We start from the raw sequence: 3,323 nt of genomic DNA, 5'->3' as shown, positions 1-3,323 counted from the left end.
CCTAACTCTAACCCTAACCCTAACTCTAACCCTAACCCTAACCCTAGGGTTAGGGTTAGGGTTAGAGTTAGGGTTAGGGTTAGGGTTAAAGCAAATTTAAAATGAAAAAAGCAAATAAAACGAAGAATCGTTTGTTTATGTAGTCGGCACTTAATGTATATCGGCTGAATGGACGTCAGTGATTGGTTGAAATTATCGAAATAAGACAATTTTTTACATGAAATAAATTCGAATACAAAAATATTTTTCTGTTCTATAACACAAAATAGATAAGTATACGGAGTTTGAAAGTCTTTCGGTACCAAAAACACTACGTAAAACATTAATGAAAAATGTGGCCCCCGTTTTAAAAAAGATCCTAACTCTAGTTAAAATACTATGATTGAAGCCTAAAAACTGAATATATTAATAGACTATTTAAGAGATATCAATGTCATGACATAAATCGTTATATTTTACGCCAGAAAGCCGATAAAGTGAAAAGTCGGTTCTAAGTTTTAGATTTCAACATCCTAAATGAAAGTACAAAGCACACCCTTGTCTATGTTTTTGGCAAGAAACTTTTAAACATTCAAAGGCTATGAAAAATCGAGGCGTTTATTGGAACAACGTTGGCTAGGACATCCAGTAACTGGTACTGTTATACTTTCCAGTCATGAACACAAAGTGAAAGTGTTTCGAGACGCGACAAAGAACAGTTTTGACATAAAGATCACAAGTGAAGCAACTGATACTTTGAAAAGGGCTCACTAGCCTCAGATTTACCTTTACTGACACTTACCCTAGATATTCTGAAGTTTCTGTAGGCACCAGATAAATTATTACAACGCCACAGCTGCAATTTACCAGCAGGAATCCACCTTTTGTATACTGCAATGAATAAGAAAATTTAAGAGCATTTACTGTTAGTCTAAGAAACTGAATTTAGATTAACAGTTTTTCTATTCCCGACGTACACGTAGATCTCCATATCAATTCATATATCAAAGCTGAAACATGGAGGATCTAACAGCGAATACGAAGTTTTTTTTAATCGTATCTGCAATATTATTTTTAACAACAAAAAGAAAAGCACAGAGCAAAATACTGACTTGTACATGGTCTTTGTCGACTTGACTAAGGCTTTTGATACAGAGTGTCGTGAGGTACTCTGGAAAATTTTGTCAAAAGTTAATCTTTCTGATAAAATGATAAAAATAATAGTATCTCTGCCCAAAGAATGATGGTAACAGTGATGTCTAGTAGTAAATGATCAGAGACGTTTTCTTTTACCATTGAAACAAAACAGAGTAGTGCTTTATCTCTTGTAATTTTTTCCATATTCTTTTCAATGATGCTCCAACATGCTTTAAGGTATTACCATGAAGGTGTAAAATTCCAGTTTCGCACAAGAGGTCTACTAAACCTAAAAGGATAAAGTTTCAGGTCAAAGAAGACCAAAGAAGAGATTCTACGTGATTTTCTATTTGCTGATGGTTTCGCTTCGATATCGTAACTGTTGGTCCAGTCGTCTGGCCGTGAAGAGGGAACAGACAAAGAGACGGACAGATGAACATAACGCCCATTATAGTAAGATAGCAAATCTGCCCATCAACGATGGGAAATAAAGGGATAGTATCGCAAATCTAAACCTTCTAAATTCACGAACTATACGGGCGGGAGGGGGAAGAGTTAATCCTCGTCGCCGGAATTTTAACAAAAAATCAAAGGTGATTTATTAATACAAAACACAATATCCACTAAAGAATCATACTTTTTCACATTTTTTCCCTAAAAACCTTCCTGATTACCTCCTTCATAATCCCGAAAAACATCGTGACCAGCCGTTTGACCGTGAAGAGGAAATAGACAGACGGGCAGACAGATGGACATAACGCCCATTATAGTAAGATGTGTGTATATATGAATATATACGTGTATGGTTGTGTATGTATATGGTTGTGTATGTGTATGGTTGTGTACGTACAACGTACACACACACATACACACGCACACACACAGATATGTATATACAGGGTGTCCCAAAAAATGTATACACACTTTAAGTAATTGTAAAGTAGGTGTTTATTAAAATACAATTCATTTTAAATAATTTAATAGAATCTACAGACATTATTTTGTTTCGTCAACGCCTATTTTCAAACTGACGTCCGTTCTGATCCAAGCGCTCCTGACAACGCGAAGCAGTGGAATCGCAAAGATCACAAAAGAATTCGTTTGTTATTTGTTGTAGGTTTCATAGCGTAGACTTTGTCTTTTAGGTGTCCCCATAAAAAAAGTCTAGTGGTGAACGCGGAGGGTATTCAATGAAACCCCTTCGTCCAATCCACCTGGAAGGATCTAACAAGGAAGGATCTAACATCGCGATGGGGGTGTCCCATCTTGCTGAAAATAAAACCTCATCTTAAAGTCTTCTCTAATGCTTGGCATGACAGACTGTTGCAACAAGTTCAGGTAAACGGGACCTGTCACAGTAGCGTCAAAAACTAATGGTCCAATTAATCATCTTGATGATAATCCACACCACACTGTAACTCCTGGTATATTAATAAGGTGTTTCACCATAACATGCAGATTCTCAGGTCCCCATTAAGTGCTATTATGGCGATTAATTGAACCATTTAATTTGAATGTGGCCTCATCACTCCACACAATCTTTGTTGGAAAGTGTGCATCTTCTACACATCGTGCCAAGTACCACTCGCAATACTGCACTCTTTGGTTTCGATCAGTGTCATTAATCTTGAAACGTAACTTTTCCATTGACAACGCTTCAAAATACGTTGGACAGACGATTTTGAAATACCTACCTCACGATTCGCCTGCCGCACAGATTTTCTTGGACTTTGGTGATACGTTTCCAGCTATCTTTCTTGCTTTGTAGGGGTCGTCGATGTTCGTGGTTTTCCGGAACGCTTCTCGTGGATATTCTGAGCAATTCCATCGGCTACAAACTTATCTCTAATTCAAGTGATGGTAAGTCGCGTTGGTGGATCTGTTTGAAACTCCCTCCTAAACTGTCTTTGCACTTCAACTGCGTTTTCACACTTCCAGTAGCATTTTAGAATGAATTTCCTTTGTTCAAAGCTTAGTTTGACTGCCATCATTAATTCCAATGGGTTTCATCTGGAAATTGAGTTATCAGCTGTTAAAGTGTGTATACATTTTTGGGTGACACCTTGTATATGTGTGTGTGTGTACGTATAAATACATATACATACACACCCATACACATACATATTCATATATATACACTCATCTTACTATATGTGTGTGTGTGCGCGCACGCAGATATATATATATATATATATATACTTGCAACA

This window comes from Octopus bimaculoides, chromosome 5, assembly GCF_001194135.2.
Source record: "Octopus bimaculoides isolate UCB-OBI-ISO-001 chromosome 5, ASM119413v2, whole genome shotgun sequence".
Taxonomy (NCBI): domain Eukaryota; kingdom Metazoa; phylum Mollusca; class Cephalopoda; order Octopoda; family Octopodidae; genus Octopus; species Octopus bimaculoides.
Note: the sequence above shows the minus strand (reverse complement) of the source record.